General features: G+C 36.8%; 2 long non-coding RNA genes across 10 annotated transcripts in view; one reads left to right on the top strand and one right to left on the bottom strand.

The window, feature by feature from the left end:
- The window catches only part of LOC141377601 (uncharacterized), a 273,462-nt gene that overhangs the window by 100,163 nt on the left and 158,636 nt on the right, over window positions 1-14,663 (bottom strand). For all 9 annotated transcript variants that reach the window (XR_015507914.1, XR_015507922.1, XR_015507916.1 and 6 more), the window contains one exon: window positions 13,093-13,172. This is a non-coding gene — a long non-coding RNA (uncharacterized LOC141377601). The remainder of the gene's footprint in view (window positions 1-13,092; window positions 13,173-14,663) is intronic.
- LOC147840916 (uncharacterized) overlaps window positions 1-14,663 on the top strand; it is a 639,653-nt gene that overhangs the window by 516,235 nt on the left and 108,755 nt on the right. The window lies entirely within an intron of this gene.

Genomic DNA, 14,663 nt, shown 5'->3' with positions numbered 1-14,663 from the left:
ACTTGTCGGCGCTCAATGATTCCTAACAGCACCAGACTCTGAATTCAGCTGATGAAAACTAATCAAGCCGCACAATGGACCCATTTGGAACAAACTTACTGTGAGCCAACAGTTATACAAGCAGTGCAAAGGCTGGTTATTTGAGAGTAAGAAGTGGACTGAATTTAACCGGTTAGTATGACCCGGTTGGCCTATACTGCTTTATGTCCTACTTAACACCGTCATTCTTTATTAATAATGGACCAGAAATGAAAATGCTGTTTACAACAGCCGCGACTTGCGCAAATAAATTAGGTAAAATGTAAATAGATGTGAACATGTTGAATTTTGAGTTTACTCGGGTTTCTGTCTGCTTGTTGACTCTAGTTTCATTACTAGCGAGTAGTGCCCAACCCTAGAGAGTAGCTGTGCTTTATGTGCTTTAGGAAGACTCAAAAACAGTGTATAATCATTTGGAGCCGTGTCTGAGTCCACTAGATTCTTTCAGAGGTGCACCCAGCTCTGTGAGTTCATCAACTGCTCCAGAAACTATACCTGCATGATAGAGGCTTTCAGTGGTGCTTCTGGCTGAGCCGAACACAGTTTGATCAGCTGTGTTGGCAGGAGGATTTCCCCTCAGGACACCAACAACAGCCACATTAACATTATCAATGAAGTAAATAAACTAAATTAGCTGTATGTATGAGTGCATGCGTTTGAATAAGTGTGTATGGGAGTTTCCTAATACTGGGTTGCAGCTGGAAGAGCATCAGCTGCGTAAAACATACTGTATGCTGGAATAGTTGGAGGTTCATTCCGCTGTGGCGACCCCTAATAAATAAGGGACTGAGCCAAAGCAAAATAAATGAATGAATTGCAGGGGTCTGGATTAATGGGCAATTTCACATTTTCATTTTAAAGCCAACAATTTTAAACCATCTACAACACAGCAGTGTGCATTTAAATTAAGTATTTTAAGTATATTTATGTATATTAAAATAATATACTAAAATTACATTCTTATTGGTATTGTATTATATGATAATTTATATAAAATAATATTTAAATTGGGGTATCACGGTGGCGCAGTGGGTAGCACAATTGCCTCACAGCAATAAGGTCACTGGTTCGAGCCTTGGCTAGGTCAGTTGGCATTTCTGTGTGTAGTTTGAATGTTCTCCCCAGTGTTGGCGTGGGTTTCCTCCACATGCTCCAGTTTCCCCCACAAGTCCAAATACATGTGGTATATGGTCCATTGTGTATGTGTGTAAATGAGTGTATGGATGTTTCCCAGTGATGGGTTGCAGCCGAAAGGACATCTGTTGCGTGAAATATATGGCAAGGCAGGGCAAGTTTATATATATAGCACATTTCATACACAGTGGCAAATCAAAGTACTTTAATTAAACAAGAATAAAAAAAAACAGGTATAAAAAAATAAATAATAAAATAATAATAAAAAATTATTAAAATGGATAAAAACAGAATAAAATGTGTTAAAATAGGTTATAAAAGAATGAAAAAGAAAAGAAAAACATAAATGTGATCTATGGGACGCATCACAGTGCTCATTCAGTAAAGGCACAGCTAAACAGATGTGTTTTCAGATTCTTGATTTGAATGAACCTAATTTGTTGTTCATTTCTGGAAGCTGATTCCAGCAGCGGAGGGCGCTGTTAGTAGGTAAAAGCTGATTCACCCTGCTTTGACTGCACTCTTGGAATTTCTAGTTTATATGATCCTAATGATCTGAGTGATCTGTTAGGTTTGTATTCAGTGAGCATATCTGTAATGTATTGAGGTCCTGGGCCATTAAGTGATTTAGAGACGAGTAATAATACTTTAAACCCTATATTGAATGTATTTCGGAGCCAGTGTAAGACCTGAGGACAGGTGTGATGTGCTCTGATTTTTTTGCTTCTGGTCAGAATCCTGGCTGCGGCGTTCTGGATGTGCTGCAGTCTGGCCAGTGAAGAGTTCATTACAGTAATCCACCCTGCTGCTGATGAAAGCATGAACAAGTTTCTCTAAGTCCTCACAGAAAACAAAGCATCTAATTCTTGCAATGTTTTTGAGAGGATAGTATGCTGATTTACTTACTGCTTTGACATGACTAAAACTCATATCTGACTCCAGAGTCACACCAAGATTCTTAACCTTATTGTTTGTTGTTAGACCCTTAGAGCCAAGGTAAGCATTCACCTTGAGAACCTCATCTCTGTTCCCAAAGTTGGTGGTTCATTCTGCTGTGGCGTACGCAGATTAATAAAGGTACTAAGCCGAAAAGAAAATAATTGAATGAATAAATGAATGAATATTCAAATTACAGTTAAAGTCAAAATTATTAATCCTTTTGTGAGCTATTTTTTTTTTTATAATTTCTAAATGTTGTTTAACAGAGCAGGGAATTTTAACAAAAATTATAAACTATTATGTGCTGTCATGATGGCAAAGATAAACAAAAAAGTTATTAGAAATTAGTTTTTTAAACTATCACGTTTGGAAGTGTTGTGGCTGCATGGAAGGGCATCCGCTGCGTAAAAACTTGCTGGATGAGTTGGCGGTTCATTCTGCTGTGGTGACCCCGGATTAATAAAGGGACTAAGCCGACAAGAAAACGAATGGAAGTGGAAGTTTGGAAGTGTGTTTAAAAAAATCTGCTTCACATAAAACATAATCTGGGGAAAAATATAAAGGAGGGATTAAAATTCAGAGCTATATTAAAAATACACATGCATTAAATGATGTTGATACAATAAAAAATCTTATTTTCCAAATGAAAATAGGCTAGTTTTATGGTGTGAGGTCTTATATCCGTATGTAGTGGATGAAGAACCGTCTTGTTGCCTTCATTTAACGGTCTGTGAAACAGCTGAACAGAATCTCATGGCCACAGTCTCTAATGTTCTTGAATCCAGTCGTCCATGTGATTCAAATCATCTGTTTAATAGATGCTGCCTAGCAACAAATAAAGTTTTTTTTTTTCTTCTACAAAACAGACACTGTTAATGCACTCAATACAATTCAGCTGTTCCAGACCATTTGTGTCCAGTTCTGAGAATCTCAATAAATTCAGAGCTAACAGTGAGGATGTGCGAAGCAAACAGAGGTGATCTGTATTTTTGCAGCATGTTACTCTAGACTGTTGTTTACGCGTTGCACTTGACCTTGTCTGTTATGAATTTTTCACAATAACGCAATACTAGGGCAGATAGGAGCGATTTGACTGCAATGAATATCCAAGTGGACACCAAGAGTTGACATAAAATGCTAGATACAGATGTGTGAATGGTCATGTGTTGTTAATACAAGGGTCTCTTCTTTCTTTACATTGCTCTTAAACACTAACAACCAGAAACACCATTGCATTCTCTGGGTTTACATATTATAAGTATGTGTTAGAGTAAAACCAACTCAGGCTCATTCTGAAAATGTAGTCCTTTGGACGTTTCTGGAGACCGCGGATTATGTAGCCGGAGGTACGTATGGCTGGATTTTTTTTTTTTTTTTTTTTTTTTAAGCGAACTATACAAGGCGGTATGACACGGTTCCTTCCTTTTGCTTACCAGCTGACCGCTTACCTCCATGTGGAGGGCTTTCCCGCCACAACTAGTTTTTCCAGTTAGCTCAATGTGTACATCGGCGGACTTGAGATGCAAAGAGGAGTTGACCACAACGACGACTGGGTACGAGTCTGGGGAAGAGAGCGGTTCCAGAAATCAGATAAGACAAAAACAGAATCCAAAAAATAAAACAAACACGTGAATAACAGGGTGAGAATGTGGTAAAATCTGAAAACGTAATAAAAATCAGACAAGGGCTTTTCTTTTCTGGACTGCTTTTGTAAATCAATAATTGGGTTTAGGGAAGTAAGTGGGTGGGCGGGTCAATCGATAAAATTGGTTGGGTGGGTCGCCCAGTCGGCCATTTAGTCAGACAGATAGTCGGTTGACAGTAGCCTCGGCACGAGAGAAATTTGAGATGTGAAAAGGTGCACACAGCAGCCTCTCGCAGATTTGCAAAAAGAAAAACTACAAAAATACGTATTTCCCGGGATGTATTTTGCAGTCTCCAGAAACTTCCAGGGGATTACATTTTCACAATGAGCCTGGGTTGAATAAAACTTAATTTTTGTTTTGCGAACTACTAATGTCATTTCTTCTAATTCTAAAATATATTTAAAAAAGTCAATCTCCTGCCTCTAGCATCTAGACTGCAGTTCTGCACAGGCAGTTTGGCCGGAGAAGAAATAGTTGTGCCCAACTGGGCCTTGTTTCTCTCTTGCTTTTTTCCTGCACTTTTTATCAATTGGTGTGGTTTGTTCCACTGTTGCCACTGGCTTGCTTGGTTTGGGATTTGTGGAGCTGCGGGTTGATGGATTTGCTCTTCAGTGTTTGGACTTTCAGCAGTGAAAATTAAACCAAACTGAACTGAACGAAACTGAACTTCAACTCTGAAAACTGGACTGACAGTTTCAGTTTACTAAAACTTCTATGTTAAGCTGCTTTGACACGATCTACATTGTAAAAGTGTTATAAAAATAAAGATGAACTGAACTAAAAAACATGAGGTGGGACAAAATGACAAAAGATGCCATGTTCATGTGTAGACAACAACACAATACTAGGGCCTGATCATACACCCGGCGCAATAAGGCGCAAGATGTGTTTCTACGATGTGTTGTTATTTTCAGACCTAAGCAGTCTGTCACTTTAATTTCAAATGAGATTGTGGTCCTGGCCCACTTTTGAAAAAAAAAAAAAAGGAGTTACGAATTCCTATGCATTAGCATAGCAGCAGACGCAAAACAGCTGCTATTCACTCAGGACTATTTATGGTAATGAGGGAGAGATGGTCAATAATGGGCAGGGCTTTCTCCCTCTATGACATGAAGGCAACGTCCATATCACCCTGCAGCCCAAGACCAGTTACTCACTGAAGCTAAGCAGGGCTGAGCCTGGTCAATACCTGAATGGGGACACATTGGAAAAGGGGGCGCTCTACCTGTGATCTGTGTGAGTCATAATGCCCCAGTATAGTGACAGGGACACATTAAACCAGCCTGATCTCACGAGAAAACCTAAGTATTTTACGTTTTGCCAGTCTAGTGGCTAATTCGTATGCATTTGTACAAGCTCAGTTGAACGAAATTGTACAATTTAAAAAAGGAGGCTTGGCACCTAACCCCACCCCTAAACCCAACCGTCATTGGGGGATAAGCAAATTGTACTAAATTGCACTAATTAGATTGTTCGAGTTCATACGAATTAGCCACTATATCAAAAAGTTACTAATTGCCGTGAGATTGATGGCCCTTATCCATCATGGCCTACCAATCATCCCCATTCACTAAATTGACTATCACTGTCTCTCCACACCACCAATAGCTGGTGTGTGGTGAGTGCACTGTTGCCATTGTCTTGTGGCTGCCATCGCATCATCCGAGTGGTGTGGAGAGACAAACCCCCACCCCCATGATTCTACAGAGCTTTGGGTGTATAACCATACACAATAAATGTGCTATATAAATACACATTACATATTAAATGTCAGTAAAAATGTTTTTACAAAATGCTTTTGTGAAGAGATATTTTTTATATGCACACACTGTTTTCACATATCTTCGGTGCGGTGGTGCAGTAGGTAGTGCTGTCTCCTCACAGCAAGAAGGTCGCTGGTTCGAGCCTCGGCTGGGTCAGTTGGCATTTCTGTGTAGAGTTTGCATGTTCTCCCTGTGTTCGTTGGGTTACAAGTCCAAAGACACGTGGTACAGGTGAATTGGGTAAGCTAAATTGTCCGTAGCGTATAAGTGTAAATTAATATGAATGAATGTTTCCCAGTGATGGGTTGTGTCTGGAAGAGTATCTGCTGCGTAAAAAATGTGCTGGATAAGTTGGCGGTTCATTTCGCTGTGCGACTAAGCCAAAAAGAAAATGAACGAATGTTTCCACATCTCATAAAACACCTTTTAAAGGTGATTTTTGCATAAAAGTTCCTCTTTAACACAACAAATGAAGCATTTATTATTTTTGACAAATTGCCATTCTCTGTGAAAATGCCAATGCTTTAAATGACAGCATTTTATTTGAAATTATGAAGAATGTTTCAGATCAGATCATAATAAAAAAACTAAAATATTATTATTGCTTATTTGAATTGTTTTTTTTAAAAGATGCTGCCAAAACCTTTTAAAATACTTGAGGAATTACTGGCTTTTTTATTCTTTTGGCTGTGACCTTTTGCAGTCAAGACTTTAAATATCCTTTCTGAAAAGGCCACATAAACAAACAGAAAGAGAAGAGAAACCCAGACCACGTAATCATGGCAGATAAACACAGACAACAATCACTACACACACTGATTTATGTAATTTACTCCCGAAATATTATGTTGTGTATTATAAATTCGTTTTATCCACTGTTCCAAGTGTTGGGATGTTGGAAACTTGGTTCTGCACAAAGACTTGTTGACTTCAGAGCATCTTTATTGTTTGATTACTGTATAGAGATGCATTTGCCTCTCACGTTATTTGCCTATTACAGTGAAAATTATCCAAAACAAACTATCTGCACCAAGCTTAAAGTTGAAGTTCTGTGCAACAAGTAGCTACAATCAGAATAACAAAATTAAACTTGAATAGTCTTGTGCTTATAATATTTATCTATTTTATACAAAGATTGAGAATAAAAAGAAAACAACTGCATAAACATGTCAAACAGACCTCTCAGCTTCTTCACCTTGTAAAAGCAGTTTCAATGTTTATCCTTGTTTACACCTCTGCTTATTTTGGCAAGTTTTTGAAATTTGTTTTTCATTTCTGTGAGTGAGTATGAATTTTTTTTTTTTAAATCCAGCCTCATCAATGAAGCATACCCCTGTATACATTTTTGGAGAGTGTCAAATACGTAACAGGAGGTACATTTTTTGCAGTTTTGTTTTCAGAAATCCACCAGAGGCCACCGTGTATGCTTTTTCAGATCTCAAATTTCTCTCAAGAGTGCCGTCCGCACCTACTGTTCTCATGTAAATCCACCAGAGGCTGCTGTCAACTGACTGACTAATATATCCACCCACCCCCTTACCTAAACCCAACTGATAGCCTTTTCAAAAGCACTGATTAACCTTCCCACCGCCTTCCCTAAACTCAACTGACAGTTTTCAAAAGCAATCCAAAAAAGAAAAGCCCTCAGGGCCACCTGATTTTTACTATGTTTTCAAATCTTACCCTGTTATTTATTTGTTGATTATTTGTTTTACCTGCTTTCTGGAATCGTTCTACGCCAGACTCAAACCTCATCATTGCGGTCAGCTCCTCTCTGCATCTCAAGTTCGCAGACATGCGCAGAATGCTACTAGGCAAACTGGTAACACTAGAAAAGCAGTCCACATGGAGGCAAGCTTTCAGCTGGTAGCACGAAAAGAAACAGAAGCCATTGGCAACATCATACTGCCCTGTAGCGTTGTTTTAAAGACCATATGCAGCCATAAGCAGCTCTGGCTACATAATTTGTGCTCTTCAGAAATGTATAATGGACTACGTTTTCACAATGATCCTGTGTTGGCATTTTTTCCATTAGTTTTGGTCCTAGACACCCTCTGGGTCAACCTGCTGCTGCAGTAGCCACGCCCCAAACTTTTGCTATTGGTCAATGTGGAAAGTGAGCAGATTCAGTTCAGACCCCCCTCAATGTTTTGAATGTCCATGAGAGGCTCAATATTATTATTTTTTGGCTTTGTTATAGTTTGTGGCTTTTTTTATTGCTTTGTTTTTCTGTAACCAAAAAGCAACAGAATGTATTTTGACATTTAAAAATCTTATCAGACATCCACAAGAAACATTCATTCCTCAAACCAAAATACAAAACAGTTTGAGTAGAATTGCTGGTATTCTGAACCTCTCATTGTTAGTGTATCCTTGATATTTCCAGTGCCATCTATGCATCAATAAGTCCTATATTGCAGGAGGCTTTATATCAGCCAGCATTTATGATCTCTGGTTGGTTATAAATGTTTATTACAGAGCTCCGTGTCATGAGTTTATAACACTGCTCTAATAAGCAGTATTATACGGTCATATTAGTCCCCATGGACGTTTTATTTTGCTATCAGTTTACAGTGCAGTTAGTTTTGTGTGGGCTTTGCATAATGAACTCGTACCATAATTTAGATGTTAATAGTGTTATGCTCTTCTTATTTGCATTTGCAGTGATTTTGCAGTCATGCCGCTGTGTGATGTTGATCGCTGTGCTTTGCAGTGTCTGCGCTTTCGAACAGATCTTTTGTGTGACATTGTTTTCATGCATTATATTCTTCGTGGTTATGTATCGATGCAACAGGAATCCAGTCGTATTGGGTTATAAATATTTACAATCCTTTTTCTGTGTGTTTAATTTGCATCAGATTTTTGTGTGCTTACTGTTGGGTGTTATTTCATACCTTCAGCAGTTATTTATATCTCTCTTAGGCTGTTGTGTCATTGTTTTACTTCTGACAACTCGGATAATCCCGCTCAGTCTTGCAGTGTGTGCATATTTAGAAATGAACTAGAGTAGGTTTCTTTGTGCGGGTGTTTAGTATGGAGTCATTGTTTTGAATGGTTTGGCTTGATTTGAGGAATCTCTGCATCAGAAAAGAGAAATCAAGTGTGAACTGTATCCTCCTCTGTTGTGTTGTCAGCGCTGATAAGATAAAACTGTTTAATTGTGTCAAACAGTGGCGGTTCTAGTTTAAATGGCACTCTGGGCGAACACCGACGGGAAAAAAAAGACATTTAGGAAGAAAATATGTGGGGGTTTTTTATTATCCCTTTGGAACACATGTAATGGTCTCAAACAAACTGAAATTATTTACATTTCACTACATCTGGACCAACCTGATTTCACGAGGAAATGTAAGTATTTTACGTTTTGTCAGTTTAGTGTCTAACGAGTTAAGTTGTACGAAAATGTACGATTTTTAAAAAGGAGGCAAACCCCACCCCAAATTCCAACAGTCATTGGGTGATAAACAAATCGTACTAAATGGTACAAATTAGATCGTACAAATTCATATGAATAAGCCACTAAATCAAAAAGTTACTGGTTGCCATAAGATTGCGTTGTTTGGACCTTGTGTTTTTTATATTATTTATATATATATATATATATATATATATATATATATATATATATATATATATATATATATATATATTTTTTTTTTTTTTTTTTTTTTTATTATAATTTTGTTGGGGGGAAAATATATTGTTAAGCATTAATTTGATGTTGGCATGCTAAAATTACTCGTCCATGTGCCTCATTCATTTCACTATGTATGAACTTGCTTAATGAAACCACAGCTCATTTGCTTATGCTCATTATGTCATGTTGCAGTTAGTTTTATTTCACATCACTTTTCAGGACTTAACACTAACTATTTACCAATTTTTCTCTGACCACACCAAACTTTTTTCCCTGCCAAAATTTTTAACAATGTGTCAGTATGTATTTATATATATAATGATATTTTTCACTCTCCACCCCTTTGGAAGTCTCTGCACAGTACTGGTACAAGCACGTAGACATCCCCACCACTCAGTATCCATGTTAAAGCCCTGATAATAACTTAGCTTTTTATAGTTAAAGTAATTATTAATAACCTTAACCCTTCTTGATTTAATTGTAAATTAATATTGTGCATCTTTTGTAAAGCTGCTTTAAAACAATAATTATTGTATAAAGCGCTATACAAATAAACTTGAAACTTGATTTGAAAAGTGTCGGGTGTGTTTAGAATATATACATCTTCAGCTTAAAATACCTCTCAGATAATGTTGCATAGCATGATTAAGTTGTTTCTTTTCTTAAGCCCTGGTCAGATCACACGATTTTTAAGTCACTAGGTCAGATTATGTGATTTTTTTCTTGATAAAATTTTGACTTGTCCTGGGTAACAAATGTGCCAGACAACATGTTCCTTCACGATCAGTCATCCAGTGACATCTACAACGTGCTTTATTTCCCAAAGCAGTAATAAAAACGAGCGAAAGTTGCTATAACAATATTTTTTTATCTCAATTTAATTTAATTAACTTCAATCTCAATAAACACTGATGCTGGCTGACAACTAATTACTATTTAAAAGTATTCATTATGACATTGATAGAGTCAAACTTTTTATTATTATTATTATTATTAATATATTTTCTTTGGCAGAAAAATATACATTAAGATTTCAATGTTGCCATTAAACACTCCCTTGCCTGAGCATGAAATGAAAGAACATCAGCAGCTGTGAAGCAGTAATTTATTAAATCCTTATTTTCCACAGAGTGGAACAAATCATAGCCGCACAGTTGGATGGGCACAAACAAAAATATGATTCTTTTTTTTTTTTTTTTGAAAAACACCTTTTTGAAATAAATTTCATTAGCTATAATTTGTATCTTAATTAAGTATTTTTTTGAATAACTTTTGAACGGAAGCACTTTAAAACAACTCCGCTATATGCTTCAGCGCCAAAACCAGAGTTGCCGTGAGACTGTGTTGGTTTCGTAAATAAAATAATAATCTAGCCTAAATAAAATTAAAAGTTAGATGTTCACAGTTTCAGAGAAGCCTATATTAAACTGTTACTATTACTGACACATTTGAATAAGCAGGACTGGCTTTTATTAGAACAAACTCTGTTGGAAAGATGAGAGCAGTGTCGCCTGCAGCCGTACGGCTAACATTGGGCGTACCAACCATGAGAGGGCATGAATTAATGCCGCTTATTTATTTATTTATTTATTTATTTATTTATTTATTTATTTATTTATTTATTTATTAAATAATTTAAACTGACTACTAAACAGTATACACTATGATATATTGACAAAGCAAGAAAGAATGAGAATAAATAAAGGTGTGTGTTTTAAAGTGTGAATGTACTTGCATGGTGGGAGATTTAAAAAAAAAAAAAATATATATATATATATATATATATATATATATATATATATATATATATATATATATATATATATATATATATATATAAATATATATATATAAATATATATAAATATAAATATATATATATATATATATATATATATATATATATATATATATATATATATATATATATATATATATATATATACATATCATCATATATTTATTTTAAGAGCTTAGCTTAGCAGTTTACTCCCCAATGTGTTTTTGGTGAAATCTGAAAAGAAGTCACAGAGCTTTGGCATCACATCGTCTTGACACTGAGTTTGCTTGACTTTTCCTCTTTGATGGTGCAGTTGTGTGGTTTTGGAGAACCTCCCGACATGCACTGTGAACCATTTTGAAATGCAAGCTGACTGCCCCGTGGCAACCACTGTCTAAATAAAAAATATTCAGAAAGGATTTTATGGTCTAAAGTAGTTTTGAGAGCTGCACTGAAACTCTCATTCTGAAGAAACCTGGAATTCAACAAGGCAGCAGAGAAAACACATCTTTAAGAGTGAAACGAGGCTCTTCAAAACAGCCGAGACTTGTACAAACATCACAGAGGAGAGGATGAAAGAGAAAATAAAACACGCAAGCACTTTTCTCAGATACAGTGTGATAATGTGGATTGCAGAAACATCTATCCATCTTATCTCATGTGGCGTTTTGAGAATTAAGTTTTGATTTTTGTTCCTATGTATGATGTAGAAACTTCTAGGGAGACTTCTGATCAAAACTTTGGGAGGAGATCCATGTCAATATGTTAAAAATCCCCCATAAAGAAAATATGTATACATCTAGGCATAGTTGAATAATAAGGGTCCAGTAAATGGCCATGCCATGAGCCTCAAAAATCATTGTTTCCTGTTCTTATATAAATTCAACGAGTGTATAACTCAAACTAAAAACAGGTTAATCAGAACACAATACAGACAGTTGCGTGATTTGTGGGCCATACCCTCGAAATTTGCATGTACACATTTTACATCATATGAACCTGACGAGCAGCCATGTCATCAGGAGATCAGCAGCCTTAACACAGACTGATAACTTACTAGACTGTGTTAACTTACTATGTTTGTGTAGAGTTTTGTTTTGAAAACGGTAGAGGCAGCAAAACGCCTGCTACATCAGATTGATTTCATGCAGTACTAAACAACAACTCCAGAAGCCATCAGTTTACATGCATGTCAGAAAGCAAAATGCAGGATATACAGATTAAAAATACATTCAGCTCCTCCCCAAAAAGGCATATGGTATGTTTTATAGTATTTTTTGTTAATTTATCATGTTTGTTATGATATTTGCTGCACGTTTCAACAAACACATGTAGACTGCTAAATATAAGTGTGTCCTTACTCTAAGATGCACTTTTAAGAATTGTGTCAATCATTGAAGTCTTACTATCATTGTCTGACAGCAATAAACGTGATTAAACATTGTTTGTTTATGCAGAGTTTGATATTAATTCCTGGCTGTGTTTTTATTTAGATTAAAGCACCAACATACAATACACTTTACATTTATGTTGGTCTCTTTGCTCAAGTTTAATTATACTTTAGCACATATTTTATCCACAGCACAACTAGAAAGCAAAATAGGATGCTCTGGTGATTTATATTAGATAACTAATTTACTTAAAAAGTAAAACTAGCTTAGTTTAAAGGTTAAAAAGATTTCTTTTCCGGTTGTTAAAATATTTTTGGCAACTAAAGTATGATTAAATGTGTTAATTTCAGATTGAACATGGTGTGTGTGTGTGTGTGTGTGTGTGTGTGTGTGTGTGTGTGTGTGTGTGTGTGTGTGTGTGTGTGTGTGTGTGTGTGTAAGTGAGAAAGTGCTGAGAGCTGCAGGTCAGAGCTCATTAATATTCACGACCATTACAAATATGGTCAATATGGAGACTCAAATAAATGAGCATATAAAGCAGGGGTGTCCAAACTTGGTCCCGGAGGCCGGTCTCCTGCAGATTTAAGCTCTAACTTGCCTCAACATACCTGCAAGGAGGTTTCTAGAAAGCCTAGTAACAGCTTGATTAGTTAGCCCAGGTGTGTCTGATTGGGGTTGGAACTAAACTTTGCAGGACACCGGCCCTCCAGGACCGAGTTTGGACATGCCTGATGGAAACCATTTCCGGGTATTTGTAACTTACCTAAGGCAGTGTTTCCCAAAGTAGCGGTCAGGATCTTCTGTGGAGGCGTGGGAAAATGACAGGGGGTTACTTGGTGATTTCTAAAAGTCCAAAAAATAAAATAAAATAACAATTAAACTATTAGAATAACCATTTTTTCTCAGACGATAAACATAGTTTTAATAATATAAAACAACAACATGCAAGTGAAAAGCTATCAGCCAGTGTGTTTATGTTAGATAAACAAAACAGCAATAGCAAATTGTCAGCTGCAGCAGATTGATTTCGTAGCACCAGATTAAATTTTGACATCTTTATGGCAATCAAATGTATTAAAAATAAATACAGGCCACAACTGAATATTGAGAATGATCTCTGATTGGGGGCCTGCTACATTAAAGCATGCTGTAAATATTGTGTCCTCAAGTCTCCTTAGCTGAAGTTAATTCATTCATTCATTTTCTTTTCGGCTTAGTCCCCTTATTAATATGGTGTCGCCACAGCGGAATGAACCGCCAACTTGTCCAGCATATATATATAATGCAGCGGATGCTTTTCCAGGCACAACCCATTACTGGTAAACATCCATACACACTCATTCACACTCATAAGCCACCTTTCCACTGCACACAACATTTGGAAGCGACTGTTGGAATACGCCCCCTTAAGGTAGTCACACAGAATTTTCAGTTCTGCCAGCACCATGGGAGAGAAGCTGTTCTCGCAGTGTCAAATAAAGCAGTGCAAAAGCAAAAGCCTTTATTCTCCGTGCGTTCACTATGATTGAATGAATGAATAAATGAATGAATGAATGAATACTAGAAACGCAGACCGCTAAAAAATATTTAAAACAACATGAAAAATTGTATTTTTATTATTTTATTAGAAAATTTATGAATATAAAGGTTTTTCTATTCCTCATCTCACGCAGACGGACCTGCTTGGGCAACACTGAAATACATCACAACCGGTCGCATATGGTCTAGTCGCAGGAGTTAAAATATTTCAACAGATCTGCAACTCAAATCAGATCCAAATTTTCCGCATACTGATTAGAACTCCACGCAGCTCCCGGACTACTCTCCAATGGAAATGAATGACTTCCGAACTGTCGCATTTCGTGTGCAGTGGAAAGGAGGCTATACACTATGGACAATTTAGCTTACCCAATTCACCTATACCACATCTTTGGATTTGTGGGGGAAACTGGAGCACCCAGAGGAAACCCATGCGAACACGGGGGGAACATGCAAACTCCACAGACACATCAACTGACTTAACCGAGGCTCGAACTAGCAACCTTCTTGCTGTTAGGCGAATATGCTACCCACTGCCGTCAATATCCTCATGTTTATATTGGCCTATTGCTGTGGACAATGTTTGTATATTTATAACCACCAGGAATTTGGGGGTCAAAGTCACTGGCATTGTTATTTTAGGGGGCTGAAAAGTTTGGGAACCCCTGACCTAAGGCACACACCTACTGTGTAGCTATCAGAGAACAATTGATTGAATCAATGCAGCAAATAGCACCTTTAAACATTGATTTGATGATCAGATTCAACTGAAACATTTAACTTTAATTCATAGCA

This window comes from Danio rerio, chromosome 14 (assembly GCF_052040795.2).
Source record: "Danio rerio strain M-AB ecotype USA chromosome 14, GRCz13ab, whole genome shotgun sequence".
NCBI classification, from domain to species: Eukaryota; Metazoa; Chordata; class Actinopteri; order Cypriniformes; family Danionidae; genus Danio; species Danio rerio.
The sequence above is the reverse complement of the archived record's forward strand: the minus strand, read 5'-3'. Positions and strand labels throughout refer to the sequence as shown.